At 48.7% G+C, this 15,188-nt stretch overlaps 1 long non-coding RNA gene across 4 annotated transcripts in view; it reads left to right on the top strand.

Moving 5' to 3' along the window:
- Positions 1-737: 737 nt before the first annotated feature.
- Positions 738-15,188, top strand: part of PITX1-AS1 (PITX1 antisense RNA 1) — a 207,675-nt gene continuing 193,224 nt past the window's right edge. For all 4 annotated transcript variants that reach the window (XR_010587617.2, XR_010587616.2, XR_010587615.2 and 1 more), the window contains exon 1: positions 738-881. This is a non-coding gene — a long non-coding RNA (PITX1 antisense RNA 1). The remainder of the gene's footprint in view (positions 882-15,188) is intronic.

Genomic DNA, 15,188 nt, shown 5'->3' on the forward strand with positions numbered 1-15,188 from the left:
CAAAAGAAAAAAAAGAAAAAAGCAAAAAAAAAAAAAAAAAAGAAAAAGAAATCCCCATGGCTCCTATTTGGATGGATACTTTCAAGGAAAATGGCTGGTCTAGCAAGGCAGCCCCTTGAGAAACTAATTGTGCATCAAGGTGGTACCAGGCAGGCATTTTCCTGGTTGGGGGAGGGGGCCTCTCCCCTTGATCTCAGCGGGAACCATGTCTGAATCCTTTGGATTTTTGCAGCTCTGCCCTTCTCTTTCTAGCGTACTTCTCTTCCTAGTGGTGCCAAATTTTATGAAACTAAAGCACCCAAACTGAGCATATCATTTGTACCCAGAGAAAATTCACAGTTCTTTTTGTGCTTTCCAGTGAAGCTGCACCCAGCAACCAAGCAGAAAGGGCCCCTTCCCTCTGCCCTGGGTCCCAGTCACAGCGGGAGGATGGTGGTCAGACCAAGAGCTCACAGTCTGGGCCCTTGTCCTTTAAGCAGCTGGCCTCTCTGACTGGCCTGGATTTGTTAAGCACAGGCAGCTCCTTGCCGCCCCCAATGGTCACCAGGTGATAAGTGATTGCCCAGCCCTTCCTCCTTTGAGCTGAGCGTTGTGTCTCTTCTTCCTGGGAGCAGTTTCACACTGTCAGTTCCTAGGGATTAGGTGCGTGTTTGGGCTGGATGAACTCATGAATGAAAATATTTTGCTTTGTTCTTTCAGCAGTGGAGACCTGCACAGTGGGCCCCTCTTTTCTCTCTCCTGTCTCCCCCAGCACCACCTACTCGGGTCCATCCTAATGACATCAGCCAAGGCCTCTACAGCAGCCCCCAACTGCCTCTGGATAGTTTGGACAAGGCCTCTGTGCTGTGATGGAACCAGGTGACCTGCAGCCTCCGGGCCAGGTGAGTGCTTTCTTGATATTTTCTTCCTGGTTCATGCTATATTCTTCAGCACACAATGGCAGAGGGGCAGCTCCAGCCTCTTCTGTGTTATGAGAAAGGGAGGGGTTGGGGAGAGGAATTGGCCCTGTGTTTATGTGCTTCACCCAGCTTTGATTCCAGTGCCATGGACTTCCTGAAGGTCCTGGGGGTGTGTGTCATGAGGCCAGGGAAGTATGTTGGAAGTATGGGCTCATGGAAGAGGCAGGAGGATCAGAGTTCAAATCTTAGCTCTGCCTCCTTTTAGTTGTGTGAACTTGGGAAAATCATGCCCAATTTACAGGTGAGGACCTGGAGTCCCACATCTTCCTTGCCAAACTGCTCTGAGGCCTGTTAGTGTGTCTGGTGCCAAACATTGTGCCTGGCATGGAGTTGGCATTATGTCACACCGTCCTTTTCCTGCCTTGTTTATGAGCTTGGCTGGACCAGCAGCCTGGGCCAACACCTACCCTGTGCTCCATCCCCATACACTGAGAATGAGGAAGACCCAAAGGGGTGCTTATGGGGCCTCAGTGTGATGGATGAAGTCATCAGCTCCTAAGAGAATTAGCACTACAATTGATAGGTCGATGACGTTGCTGGCTGGCTAGTTCACAGCCATGGCTAGTTCCTACCATCGCGTGGCTCTGGTGCTCACTGGGAGCTTGAGGTCGGTGGCTGCTCTCCAGAGGGCAGCTGTCTTACTACCACCTCCTGCAGGGAATTTCTGGGTACTGCCTGTAGAGGACATAGGCTGGTGGTACTAGGAATCTATTCTGGAGTGCAATGGATTATATTGCTTAGTTGTAATAGGTTCAGTTGAGGATTAAAACAAGCCTTGGGCTGATGGCTGGTGACTTGGCTTGGCTGGGTGGGTGAGTGGAAGTGTACGCATACACCTAGGTATATGTCTCAGTGCCAACTCCTGTGTATGTATGTTGTGAGGTCGGGGTGGGGTGGGGGCTGGGATTATCATTAGGGTTTTCCCATCTTGACATCTAACCAGTGGCTTTATCAATGGACAATTGTTTTAAAAGTGTTATTCTGCACAAGTACTATATATTAATATTAGAAAAACTGGAAAAAGTAGAGGTAACCACTGTCAACATTTTGAAGTTTTTTCCCCTATAAATACACGTGTTACTTTTTTCTTACAAAATAGTATGATCCAGTTTTTTAAACTTGTTCTCTTTGCTTAATAATATATCATGGCGGCCTTTTACCCTGACACCATCATTTGTGATGGTTGCGTGGTAGGAATGATGGCCTGTGGTATGAATGTACTATAGTTTTCAAAACCCCACTCCTATATTTGGATATACAGGTTATTTCTGGGTGTTAGCCTTCACAACTACATTGTGACTAACATCCTTGTTCCAGCATTTTGGTGTACTTTTTTCTAAAAGAAAAGTTTGGAAGTTGAATTTTGGGGTTATGTGTCTTTTTTTTTTTTTGAGTTGGGGTCTTACTCTATCACCCAGGCTGGAGTACAGTGGTGCGATCTTGGCTAACTGCAATCTCTGCCTCCTGGGTTCAAACGATTCTCCTGCCTCAGCCTCCCGAGTAGCTGGGATTACAGGCACGCACTACCATGCCCAGCTAATTTTTTGGTATTTTTAGTAGAGACGGGGTTTCACTATATTGTCCACGCTGGTCTCAAACTCCTGACCTTGTGATCACCCCACCTCGGCCTCCCAAAGTGCTGGGATTACAGGCGTGAGCCACCATGACCGGCCTGCGTGTCTGTGTTTTTAAAGCTTCTGATACTTTTAGCTAAATTGCCTTCCAAAAAGTTAGTACTGAGCTAAGTGAAAGGAAAACAATTCCTTTCCCCTTCTGCATATGTTCCCTGGGCCTGCCTTAAGTTTCTAAAGGAACAGGGGAGGGGACCAATGTGTCAAAAAGCCCCTCAGGTCCCTGCAAGATCTCTGAGATGCTGAATCCATATTACACATGAGGGATTGAGGCCCAGAGAGGTACAGGACCAAGTGTATCTGCCTGAGGAGGGCCTGGGAGCCATGGCCTGGCTGAGCCGAAGGCATCACAGGGTGTGATGGAGCCAGCTGCCTGCCCTGGGCCCAGTGACCTGGGAGGCAAAGGAAAGGCCTTGGGCTGGTGGTGAGAAGAGCCAGGCAGGAGGGTGGGAGAGCTCTGGACCTTCAGTCCCTGCTGGGCTTCTTCCTTAGGGACAGGGAGTCAGGGCTGTCTGGGTAGGGTGCATGCCAGGGCGGGGAAGTCCATTTAGGGGTTCTAGTGAGTTCCGGCCTCTCAACCCAGCCCTTCTCCAGCTCCATCCTTCCCCTGTCCTGCCTACCAGGCTCTGGAGTGCATCATGGAGGCAGGGATGGGCTGGCATACATTGGGTTCTCCTTAGAGGCTTGAGCGAGTGCCAAGCCCAGGGGATGGTGGGGCTGGTGCCCAGAGGGACAACAGTCTAGTTGGGTGATGGGATGGAGCCCTTCAGTCCAGAGGTTAGGGAATGGTGTCTGAGAAAGTGTGGGCTGTGGGAATCCTTGTTTCGGGTGGTCCTTATCAAGCACTAACCATGGGCCAGAGCCTGGCCCAGGAGCTGGGGATACACAGCCTAGGTGAAGAGGACACACCAGTCTCTGCCCTTAGGTGGTCACAGTCCCTTGGGGGATGACTGACTGGGATAGGCAGTGGTGACTGATGACTGCACTGAGGCTGTGGGCATGCGGAGGAGGGCAGCTTGGGGAAGGCTTCCAGGAGGAAGGTACATCCGACTTGAGACCTGAAGAAGCAGGGAATGGGGGGTGTCGGGGGAAAGGCATGTGGTCACGGCAGAAGGGAGAGCATAGAGAAAGGCCTGGATGTCAGCAACAGGCTGACGAGTGGCCTCTAGCAGGCCTGGTTCACTTCCCAGGGAAGGCCGGCTCTGTGAGGGTGCACAGGAGGTGGACTGCCCAGGAGGGAGCCCCCCAGGGCACCAGGCAGGGCAGCGTTGAGGAAGTTGCAGTGTTGGCCCACCCATGGGTGCTGCTGGTGGCATCATGGAGCTTCTCTCCACAGGCCAGGCATGGCAGGTAGGGCAGGATCCATGGGAGGTGGTGAGTGGTGGTTGGGGGAGCCTCACCGCCCTTCTCTTTACTCTGAAACATACAATCTCGATTCCCTCTGAAATGCATCCCTCAGAAGGCTGGGAAGACCATTTCTCTTGGTTCAGAAGCTCCATGTTCTGTACCTCCATCCTCCAGTAGGGTCTGAGAGCCTCAGGTGAGAGAGAGCCCAAGGCATCCTTGCTATCTGGGGAGACTTCATCTTGGGGAAGGAAGGTAGGTCCCTGCCCGGTGCTGCTTCTGTCACCGCGACCAGCCTGCTTTTCTCACCATCACCAGCTTCCTCCCCTGTACCTCTGGAAGGATGTCCCAACTTCTCACCCAGGCAGGCAGGCCGTGTGGAGTCGGCCTAATGGCCCACATCTCAGCCTGCACAGCCACTACATCCACGTGTCCCACCATCTGCCCTCCTCCCCAGGAGACACTGGTGCTCCCACGCCTCCACACCTGTGCTTATCTTATTTCCTCTACACAGGTCCCTGTCTCTCTTATTTAAGTCCTGCTCATCCTCCCAGATGGCCATAGATCACCACCTCTGAGAAGCCTCCCTAGCTTTCCTAGCCCTCTTAGGCCGAGTGCAACTCTCGTGGCTCAGGGCACCACCCTTGGTCCTGGTGGTTGTCACTACCCCATACCCTCCCTTGTGTTGGTGCTGGTTCTGCCGGCATAGGACTGCTGGATGAGGGGCTTCTCCAGCTGGCCCATCCTTCCTGTGTGTGTCCCCATGAGGCTGGCACCCTGGCACTCTGTAGGGGTTCAGGACCCCATTTGCTGAGGTGAGGCTGCATTTCCTCAAGAAGTGGCAGGAGTCACCCAGTGGGCACCTCTTCACCCCCATGTTCTAGAGTAAAGCAATGATGCCACACAGTGATGCCATTTTCTGAGCATGACATGGTTAGCAGCACAGACTCAGAAGACAGCAGATCTGGAGGGAGGCCTGGCTCTGGCTCTGACTGGCTGTGTAACCTCAGGCAAGTCATTTAGCCTTTCTGAACCTCGGTTTTCTCATCTGTTTAAATGGAGACAAAAATCTGCCTTACAGGAGTGTTGAGAGCATGGACAAAGACAAGGGTGTGTCATCGTCCCAGCCCCAGGGCCCCACATGCCCCAGTCTCTGCACACTCAGGCAGCCAGAAGTAATTAGAAGACTTTATTGTCTTCTGAAAGAAGATTGAAGGTTGGGCGTCCCTGTCCTGTGCCCCAGCAGCACTCTTGAGCCCTGGCCACTGCAGGTGTTGGCCACCCACGGCCTTAGGGTCTCTCCCCACATCCAGCTTTTCCTTTTCTCTTCTCATGCCACCTGCCCAGCACTTGATTATATGGGTGGACCCTGCCTCTCAACTCAGCCCTTCTCCAGCTCCATCCTCCCCTGTCCTGCCTACCAGGCTCTTGAGTGCATCACAGAGGCAGGGATGGGCCAGCATCAAGTTCTCATTCGAGTGGGTGCGGGGAGGGAAGGATACTTGCACATGGGTGGATGAGTTCAGTCTTAGATGCGCAAGGCCCCAGACCATCACGAATGCTTGCTGGGAATTCAGTAAGCGTTTATGGGCTACCTACTGTACGTCAGGCACCATGCGAGGTTTCAATTCCCAAGAAACTCTGTGAGGCAGGTGGTGGTAGCTTCATTTTACAAATACGAAAATTAAAGCTCAGAGCACACACGTTGACTGAGGTTGCACAACTGGTTCGAACATTTGTCACCCCCCATGCATGGTTACTGTCAGCTAGGTGCTGGGCTGTGTTGGGGAGCTCTATGGGGAGAGAGAGCGCCCTTTGGAGACCCGAGTCTGTCCCTGGGTCTGGCAGGAAGACGATTTGGATGATGAGAGAACAGACTGGAGGCAGGTGACAGGCAGATCCTAAATGTACAGGATTAAATATTTACGTTAGGTAAAGTTGAGGGTTAAGTGCCTCAGAGGCAGGCAAAGGGAGAGTGGAGGGAACTGCTGCTGGGCTTACCTGAAGAGCCTATAGAGGAGGCTGCAGGAGAAGGGACATCTCTGGGGGCTCAGAGGAGCCAGCAGGGGACTGGGGTGGATGCCGGAGTCAGGCTGGTCTCCTGTGAGATGTGTGCAAGTGTGTGGTGGCCCAGGAATGTGGGAGCCACATACTTTTGTATAATTAGCTCGGCTCCTCTGCAGTGGTGGCAATTAGCTGCAGGCGGGAGACAGGACTTCCTGTGGCCAAGGCCACTGCTGCACCTGGGGCCGCTTACCTGGGCTCCTGCTGTCCAGGCTTGGGCCCTGCATGTTTCCGGCAGGGGCAGCCAAGAAGCAGGTGGGGCTGTTGGGACTGCAGGGTCACAGCTTCCACCTCGCAGCAGGAGGAGGGAATTGTCCCAACCCATCCTGCCGCTCAGCCCTGTTTATATCTTCTCTGGGGCACTGCTTTTGAGAGGGGCTGTTGCTCCCTCTCCTCACCTGTTGGGGGCTGTTTCTGAGCCTTTCTCACTCTTTCTGGCTATGGATAGGACTGGCAGCATCCTAGAGGGGATTAGTTCCGCTGGTGGTCAGTAGATGCCTTATGTACCTCTTCCCATGGACACTCAGTGGCAGGAATATTCTGAGCAGTTGGCTTTTGAGGAGCCCCACCTATCCTGCCATAATGAAAAATGTCAGAAATGAGATAATTAATGCTGCCACTTTGTTTCTCTTTAGTGTCCAGGGAATATTACTTTATTCATCTAATGTTATCAGCAATAATAACAATCACTGTCTGTGTTTTCTTTTTTTTTTAACTGGCCCTGCCTGTTTCTCTTCTAAAATTGTGAGATAGTAGATGTGAAAACTTGGATGCAGGAGTGTAATTATTCCCACTTTGTAGGCAGGAAAAACCACAGGTAGGAGAAGTGAGATGCTTGCTGAGGGTCACCTGGGGAAGGTGACCATGGCCTAGGGCCACTGATGTGCCAAGTGCTACCATACTCAGGCTTTCGCAGCTTAGCTGGGGTGAAGCTGAAGCTGGGAACTGGGCTCCTTCCTCCACACCAAGGTGAGTGAGACCAAGTTGCTGGTGGCTAAGTCACAAGGAGGGATGTCAGTATGGCACCTGCTGCGGTCAGCAGAGGGGCAGCTCAGCCCTGCGGTTGGCTGGGACTCAGTGGCACTAGGCTTGGGGCACATCCTGGGAATGAGCTGGCTGCCCGCTCTCTTAGCCACTATCAAGCAGGCTGAGTCTCTGGCTCCTCCATCCTCTACTGTGCACTCCAGAGCTGGAAAATGTTCTAAAAATCCTTGAAGCAATGGCTTTTTCCAACCAGGCACAACCTGCCCCCTGAGAAACCCAAAACCTGGGACAAGTGAGTGTGCTAAACACTTGCTGTGAACAGCAGGCATGAGGCCTAAAACCCTCCAGGTTTCACAGGTACAGGAGGATTCAATGAGATACTGTGTGATCAATATGAAGTGTTTGGTATGTGCCTGGCTCAGAGTGAGTGTTCACTTGGTGTTAGCAGCCATTATTATTACATTAGACATGACTATTAACCTATTTATGCCTGAGGTTGCAATTTTTTGAGTTTTTGCAATCAGACCTTGGTGGTGACCTTGAGCAGTAGCATATAAATAACTCCCACATGCTCAACGTTCCAATAATGGAACACTAGACATAAATGGACTAAAGAAAAAGACCGTGTTCTGTGAGGTAACAGGGGCCTGGCCCAGGAAGAGAGTGCTCCACGAATAGTAGCTATCATTAGCTATTGGCGCTTTGTCTCCTGCATCCCCTGATGGGTCTAAGCCCCACCTTCCCAAGGACCGAAACTCCAGTTGATTCTCATTACTCACACTAATTATGTTCTATAAAGTCCCCGCCAACACCGAATTAGCAAATACTAAACCACTGCTCCTACAGACAATACAAAGTTAGGTTCCTGTGAGATTCTGGTCACATTCTTGTCAACTGATCAATACATAACCTTGTTTTATGTGTGTTGCTGTTTAAAGCACCTATTTAATATATGTTGATGATTCAGAAACATCGACTTCATGGCCAGTAGCATTGTAACTCATGTCTGCAATGGAGCTTATCATCTAACACAGCTTGTCCAACCTTCGGCCCGCAGGCTGCATGAGGCCCAGGATGGCTTTGAATGTGGCCCAACACAAATTCATAAACTTTTAAAAAACATTATGAGATTTGTTGATGATTTTTTTTTAGCTCATTAGCTATTGTTAGTGTTAGTGCACTTTACGTGTGGCCCAAGACAATTCTTCCAATGTGGCCCAGGGAAGCCAAAAGATTGGATGCCCCTGATCTAACACAAGTATTTTCTCTCTAAAGTACATCATGGCCTTCTTGCTCTGGGGAACACTTCACAGAAGTATTCTTGGGGGCTATTTTAAACAGCAAAACCACCAACAAAAAGCACCATAATATAAGGAAAAAAAAAAAAAAAACCACACACACACATAACCCTACACACGGCAGAAAGGATACTTGTTGGCTGGGGGTGGTAGCTCATGCCTGTAATCCCAGCACTTTGGGAGGCCAAGGCAGGAGGATCATTTGAGATCAGGAGTTCGAGATCAGCCTGACCAAACGTGGTGAAACACCATCTCTACTAAAAATAGTAAAAAGTAGCTGGCCCTGGTGGTGAACACCTGTAATCTCAGCTTCTCAGGAGGCTGAGGCAAGAGAATCCCTTGAACCTGGGAGGTGGGGGGTTATAGTGAGCTGAGATCATGCCACTGCACTTCAGCCTGGACAACAAGAGCAAACTGTCTTTAAAAAAAAAAAAAAAAAAAAGGACACTTGTTTACAGTATGAGCTGAGACAAGAAGGCAGAGGGTTTAACCTCAGCTGGACACTTGCACATTGGGTGACTCACGTGTGTCACTACTCTATGCATGTCTGCAGATGACCATAAAAGCAATTGTAAGTGTCAATTTTGGAGGTTTACAAATAGAATTTAGTGAGCATGGCCTAGTCCAGATGTTTGGAGGTTGTTCAAGGCTAGGGGACAGTGGACAGAGCCATTGAGCCATAGGAAACATGGAGAGCAAGGAAGCCTCCACGTGGTCCCACAGCCAGCTGCTGGCCCAGCCCTGAGCAGAGGGAGGCTGGGGACTCTGAGGCCCTAGGCTAGACTGGGGCTGAGCCTGAATGGCTTTGTCCATAGTTACCCTGATGGATTTTCCACACGGAGCACTTCAGCTGTTTATGGCGGTGTGTTTATGTGGGTGAGTTGGGGGATATTTTTATTTTGGGGACATATTTTAAACATATACATGAGAAGGAATATATCATTGCAGGATTTTCATTTTGTGTGCCCTTCTGTATTCTGCCCCCATTGGTTTTGCAGGGCGCTGGCAGAAATGGGAATGTCATTTGAATTGGTTGTGTGTCCAGTTAGGAGCCTGAGCATTCATGCAGAGGAAGGGGATGAACATGAATTCCCCAGCAGAGAATCCCCCCAGGCCTAGCTCAAGGGGGAAGGTGAGGAAGGGTGGGAGTAGGGCTGGGGCAGAGCAGGGCAGGACACCCCCAGTCTTCTAGGGCTCTTGGCAGACTTACCTGCCCCCCATGAATCTTCTAGAGGCTGACTTTGAGACCTTGGAGGGTCCCTGGTCCCCACCAGTCACCTCCGCTTCCAGGTGGTGAGGCCTCCCAGTCACCACACAGCAGAGCTGGCGCTGGGGCCCAGGCCTCTGGGCTGTGGACCTGTGTGCTTTTCACATCAGCACCATGCCACAGCTGTTCCCTCTCACAGTGGCACTTCTTCTTTTGTTAGAGATTGCTATCGGCCTCATGGAGAGGTTAGGAACTTGGGCTTTGGAGTCAGACTGCGCATGCCGGAATTTGGCTTAGTTACTCACTGGATGTTCGACGCAGAACAAGTAACTTCTCTGTGTCTGTTTGCTCATTTTAAAATAAGAAGGCGGGGCGGGGTGCGGTGGCACTTTGGGAGGCTGAGGCGGGTGGATCACCTGAGGTCAGGAGTTCGAGACCAGACTGGCCAACATAGTGAAACCCCATCTCTATACAAAAATTACTGGGCATGATGGTGGGTGCCTGTAATCCCAGCTACTCTGGAAGCTGAGGCGGGAAAATTGCTTGAACCGGGTAGGCGGAGGTTGCAGTGAGCCAAGATCATGCCATTGCACTCCAGTCTGGATGACAGAGCAAGACTCTGTCTCAAAAAAAAAAATACCTATTACTCAGGGTTGCATTGAGGATTTAACCAGTTAATAGTTTAAAACTATTTATAACAGTCCTGGTACAAAAATAAGAGCTATATGAGTGCTTGTAAAGTAGACAAAACATATGAAGTTGCCATGTGATCTGGGGTAATTGCCCTTAGCCTCAGTTTAGTCATCTAAAAAATGGGATGGATATTGATACCTACTACAAAGGGTGGCTATGACTCAGTATGATGAAGAATGAGCTTACGATGCTTAGCACAAGGTAAGCTTTAAAAAACTGTCAATGATTTGTATCATTGATATTATTAATTGGCAGCTGTCTCCCGGTTCAGTTGGCAGTGTCTTGCCTTGAGTTCAGATGTGGGGAGAGAGAAAATGCAAAGCATGAGCCAGGAGTTAGGGAGGTGAGTGGAGACTGCCGAGTTTGCATTCACAGGAGGCCAGAGGTGGCTTTTGGGCTTCCCCCTGGCAAGGACCGTGTCCCTAGCCAGGTGGTGGTCCCAGGAATGAGTGGGGACCAGTTCTATGTCCTCCAGCCACATCCTAGAGGGAGCCTACCTTCCCTCCCCCAACCGGAGCCTGAGAAGCTGGTCAACAGTGCTTCCTTGGCAGAGTCTCCTGCCCAGGCATCTGGGCAGACGTGTGGCCACAGGCTCTGCCAAGCAGGGGGAATGCCATTTGGAAGAAGTGGGTGCGCGCAAAAAATTCCCTTCTGAAGTTCCTCTGGAAGTCTCAGGATATGCTTCACAGGAAGCGTCAGCACAATTTTCTAATCAAGTTGAAGTCCGTGGCCCGTAGTTAGAAACAATAAATGAAATGCAATTTGAGCCCACACTTTGCCTGAGTTTCCATTTCTGGAAGTGGGTGTGGGTGAGAAGCTGGCCTTTCTGAGGGAAGAACTTGATCCTTGACCCTGACCATTTAGCCCCCAGCCTCACCATCAGCTTGCAGAGGTGGGACCCTAGGACTGTATTTTAGGTAATCATTGCAAATCCTGATTTTGATCTGGCAGGTCAAAGTCCACACTTCTCTGTAAATCAATGCACACCATTAAGCCCACTCTTTGTTTTTTCTCCTTCCAGAGCCTTCTACCTACCATGCTTAGAGTTTAGTCTTGGAGATCATTGTTTAATCAATATTAAACCATTCACATAGTTTAAGTGTTTACTTATGTGTTTTGAATCATTGCTTGCAGTAAGAACAAGTGATGCCCCTAATCTGCCTTCACTACACTCTCCAATACCCTAATTATGTAATTTAGAAAAGAACATTTCCTGACAGCAGTTTCTCAGTGTGCAGCAACAAATGCCGACTGGGGACGGGACCAAACAACCCTGTAATAGCTAGCACATGGAGCCCGCTGCCTTGGTCCAGGCGGCCCTGGCTTGGGGCGGATGGCCGTCCATTTGCGTTAAGGCTTTCAGATGATGGCATATTAGTGCCAGTAGAAGTAATTCCACATGAAAGGAGCTGAAGCTAATAGCCCATCTCCAGTCTCTCTTAGTTTGTGGAATAGGCCCTCATTGCAAATTGTTACTGACCCAGACAGTCAGGAACAGATATCTCACCCAGCCGGGAAGACTGACACAGCCAAAGACGTGTGCAAGAGGCCAAGGTTTAGACTAAACTCTGCTTTATGTCCTTGCCAACCCCCACATCTACAGTCCAGAGGCTAGGCCTGAGTGTCCCGAATACATCCTTATTCCTTTTGGGGGGCAGTTTGGAGGCTAGTGTGCCTTTTCATTCAAGCGAAGTAGGTATTTGAGGGGCTATGGAGTATCATGTTGTGTGAGGGGCAGAATCCATGGCTTTAGAGTATATTAGTTTAAGTACCATCTAGTGAGGGTGGTGGTTGTGGGGGAGAAGGACCCCAAATGCCTTTCTCCTCACCAGCCTGCTGGTGTCAGTGACTCGCATCCCAAGGCTGCTGCCCTGTGAGGAGAGCCCAGCTTGGCCTTCTCTGGCCAAGTGAGGCCTAAATGCTCACTGACCCAAGCTGCTTCCATAACAGGAATGAAAATCTACCTTTCCTGCTTCCCCTTCCCCCATGAGTGGTCCAACAAATATTCCGTTGCTATAGAAACCCAGCGGAAGGCTTTGTGGGCTCACCTGTCTCAGCAGGGTGGTCAGTCGGCATTTGGTCATTGGTGCACAGCCACTCCTCCCAGGCAGAGCCCAGCAGCTGTGGGCTGGTGTTGCTATGCAGCCTGCCAGCTGCCTAAGGCCCTGGGCTCTTGAAAGTCCCAGAGGATGGGTAGGGGATGAGGGAGAAGCAAAGTGAGCTGCGGAAATTTAAATTTGGCTGTGAATCTTAAACCAATGCTTTAGCCTTTCTAGAAGCACCAGTTGCTATGGTGATGGAAGCGGTGCCAATTGCAAGAGTTGTTTTTGTGGTTAGAGTGCCTGTCTTAGACAAAGGCAGGGAGGTTAACCCAGCAGCTTCAGTCCTCGCTCCCTTCTAAGGATTGGACGTTGTCAAGCCCTGGCTCAGGAGGAGGGGTGACAGCCTTTCAGAATGGCCATCTTGCCCTAGCATTTATTCTAGGGGTCCAGTGGCTTGCCCAGAAGGGAGTGGTCACCAGGCATTCCAAGAGAGAACCCACAGGTAGGCTTACCAACAGAGAAAGGGCTAGTCAGTGATGGCAGATTTTGGAGTTGAAAATTTCTTTCTCGAGGCAAACTCACAATACAGTGTTCTTTATGGAGCCTTCTGCCACCCAGAGTCTGGTCTCTGGCCCTTAGGGGTCTGTTCCTTCAGGCCACATTTTGACTTAGGCCTCAAATATCAGATCCCCTGAAACATTTCCTAAGTGACGGAATGGAGGCCTTTTTTGTAGCCAGGGTGCTTGTGTAGCTTGTTAACTCTCAAAGTGTTTTACAAATATTTATTCACCTTAGGTCATTTGCAAACCTAACCCCTGTCATCCCACCCCAAGGTTGTCCCCTCCAGCCTAGTTGCCCAAAATGAAGTCAGAAGCCTTGGACTAAGAATTCCACCTTGGCTGATTTTGAAAAGCTTGCCTGAACAGTTTATTTCTCTAGTCTGTTCTTCTTAGAGTTCCAGAATGTGTCAGGACTTCCCAGTCCAGACATGCAAAGCCCTTTGCCCTCCCTGCCAGAGGTGAGAGTATTTTATGAATTCATCTTAAATTACTTTCAAAATCACTTTTAATCAAATTAAGACGCTCTCTCTGGGATTCTGTCAAAGCATCAGAATAAGAGGGCATTGGCTTGGAGCAAGGCATTTTAGGACAGGTAACCAGCTCCCTTTGACTTGCTTTCCTGGCTGACATGGACAGGTAGAGAAAGCCTATGTCGTTTTGTTCTCTGGGATCCCTGAAGTGTATCTATTTCCTTGTAAGGAAGAAGGTCCCTGGGAATTGGAGGCCTGGATCGCTCCCAGGGGTGAACTCTGCATGCTGAATGTTGGTGGTATTTCTCTCAAGGCTCACCCAGATGATTGCTGGGCTCCTGCCCCTCCCCATCTTCCCAGCAACCCACCACCCTGAATTGATTGGGTTTACTGGCCTCAAAGTGGCCAAACCTGAATTTGTCTCAGCTCCTGGTCAGAACTTCTGACTAATGAAGGCTGACCCCTGGTGAATTTTCAGAAGCCATGACTTGCCTGCACTGAGCCTATTCTGCTGATAAGATAGGCTTTTGTGCAGAGCAGACAAGAGGGTAGCAGCTTCAATAAGGTCCATATCAAGGTGATACTAATCCTTCGGCTGGCTAATGTTTGCCAAATAAATAGCCTCATTAGGAAGGGCTATAAAAGTCCGATAAGATTCTTCTAATTATCCCCCAAAGCACAAATAGTTGGGGTTTCAGTTTAGCATAATAGGAGACATGGTGAAAAGAGGGAACAATGTATGTAAGTGAATATTTTCAACACCGGCCTCACCGCCGCTAACAGCAGCACATGTAGCATTTCATATTTTGCTTTGCCAGAGCAACAAATTGCTGAACAGAAAGGAAAAAAAGACAATTACATATTTTAGGTTACCATTTCACCTTTGCAAATCAATATACAAGCCATTAAAAGTACATTTTTCCATGAATGATAAGTGTAATGACCTCTTCTTGCCATAAAAACTTGTCCTTATTAAATGTAAATATTTAAAAATGATTGAAATATACTTGAAGGGCACTTTATAGCTTGATTTTATATGCTGACATCTGGGTTGCCTTTCCTAAAACACTCTATTTCTTGGAGAGTTATTAAATTAGTATTTTGAAAGGACTAACACTAGACTTGTTCCTTGTTTCAATTTTAATTTCGTACATATTTAGATTTACTAGGAATTCAGAGAGGGTTTATGTTTAGCTAATGCATCATTATGTTTGCGGGGCTTGTACACACATAGAAGCCATGATACTGTTTGCAAAGGGAATCTTTAAACAATTGGAAACTGCATCTCCACATTTATTTTGTACCCTTGCAAAGTATAAGAATCGAGATTCCAAGATTTCTGGCTGTAAATGTTTAATTTTCCAATTCTTCTTTTGAGCAAGGAAGATTGTTTTAAATATTTACTTAACTTTTAATTGCGCATCATTTCAGATAGTGAATGTCGATCAGTTTTATTGTAGCTCTGTCGGAGGTTATTTAACTCTTAGAAAGATGTACGCTGTGATACTTTTTTCAGCTTCACTCTTTGGAAGAGATTTTTTTTTTCTTTAAACATTCTTATTTTTAGTTGCTGCACTCTACCTCTGTTTTTGGTAAGGTAAGACTGTTCAATTCTATACTTTGAGAGAATTTCAGACAATGATAGAAAATCTAATATTTGAAAATATAAGCTTCACTGACATACCTAATTCCAGATGGCAAAAAGACTTTGCCCAAAAATGTGAAAGAATTCAATATGAGTGGCTCAAATATTTTTTCATGATAAACAAATATTTCTGGGATGGATGTATTTCTGAGCTCTGCATAGGAAAGCAGCCATCCATGCAAGCCGCGCTGGGCTACCCTTCAAACCCTCTTTACTCTTTTCCTTTCACTATATTAAATCCTTGAGATGTGTAAAGATGTTATGATAGGCAGTGGGTCAAGTAATCTGCAC

The sequence above is a fragment of the Macaca fascicularis genome, chromosome 6 (assembly GCF_037993035.2).
Source record: "Macaca fascicularis isolate 582-1 chromosome 6, T2T-MFA8v1.1".
In the NCBI taxonomy this organism is placed as follows: Eukaryota; Metazoa; Chordata; class Mammalia; order Primates; family Cercopithecidae; genus Macaca; species Macaca fascicularis.